Genomic DNA, 1,513 nt, shown 5'->3' with positions numbered 1-1,513 from the left:
TATCTGCAGTTTCTTATCGATACAAAACTGGTCAGACAGTCATTTTCCTAACTCGGCCTAATTGTTCACCAATCAATTTTACACATTTCTAAACGAATATCAAAACTCCTCAATGACACACACATTTAGAAGGTCTATTTTAACCGATTATATTTTTCAATGTCAAGATATTTGTACATTGCATTATAGAGGTTTAATATGAAATCGCGTCTTGTCTTTAATTTGAACTAAAGTTGATATATTAATGCGTCGAAACGGTCGAACAAGCGAAATCAAAACTGATCAATATTGCTAGGAGGAAGTGTCTCCATTGTCATGCTCTATGCTTTGGAGACAAATGTAGCTTTAACATTAAATATTTACTCTTTGTGTAACCATTTATCATTGTTCGTGCTGAAGACCCAGTAAGAAGATTATTCCGCGGTCAGAGAAAGTGTTGTTCGTGGTTACATGTACATGAACGCGAGACCCGTCCATGTCCAGTCTTTCTGTATGTAGTGTAAAATCTGGGATATATGTGTGCCCCCTTTTGGTCCATGCCATATAAAGTGGGATTTGGCAGGAACAGGGTAAGCATTAAATTATCATCGAAGAAAATTCTTGTCTGGGGAAGACCGATCTCGTTGTTCGTTTTCTTTGCTTTACAAGTGAACTGAAACCATAACGGATCTTTAAATACTTTTGATATATAAGAAATTCGATTCGCACTCGATTGCAAACAAACTACTGTCTTGCATTTGTTTTCTCATTTTTGAAATAAGAAAAAACTAGTTCCCTGGTATTGCAATAACTGAGAATGACATTCAGGCGGCCCCTAGTTACAGAGACTCTGGAGCTACAGTTCATTCCAAAAATTAGAATATTGTTTCGAATACTCTGCCGCTAATGAAACCCGGTCCCGGATAGCTGAAGTACCGTGCTGTGTGACAGAGGTGCCCCGTTTTGTCCCCAGGTAAACCTGACGCCTCACGAACTTTTAATTTGATCAATATGTAATCTGTTCGTTATCGTATTGATTTTCAATACATATCATTAAATTTCAGTAAATATAAAACGGTATACATAAGAGTTCCATTATGTCTATAATGTTACACCAGTGATTTAATTAACCCGGTCAGATTTCATTTACGTTAACGCAACGCACATTTGTTTAAAGGTACGCCAATAAAGATGGAAGTTTTTGATTTAAAAAAAAAAATACATCCGTGCTTGACTCGTATATCCAAACTATTGACTTTAATCGGTTTGTTTTCTTTTTCTTGCATTGATTACATTCGAATTGATTGATTACTTTCTGTCATCTGATCCCTCGAAGTCAAGTGTTGTTGGTCCGCGGTAACCCCTATCGTGTCCCTCCCTTTCTGTACTTAGTATCAGAGATCCCCCCGTGGAATTGACACGGCGACACGTGAGTGTGACTTGTCAGAGCGTGCTAACGTTTAGTGTTTGATCTTTTTGGCAAAAGGTTGACTTCATTAATACATAAACGAACCATTAGTCGCAAAGCCCGAGT

Source organism: Ostrea edulis, chromosome 3 (genome assembly GCF_947568905.1).
Source record: "Ostrea edulis chromosome 3, xbOstEdul1.1, whole genome shotgun sequence".
Classification (NCBI taxonomy): Eukaryota; Metazoa; Mollusca; class Bivalvia; order Ostreida; family Ostreidae; genus Ostrea; species Ostrea edulis.
The sequence above is the reverse complement of the archived record's forward strand: the minus strand, read 5'-3'. Positions refer to the sequence as shown.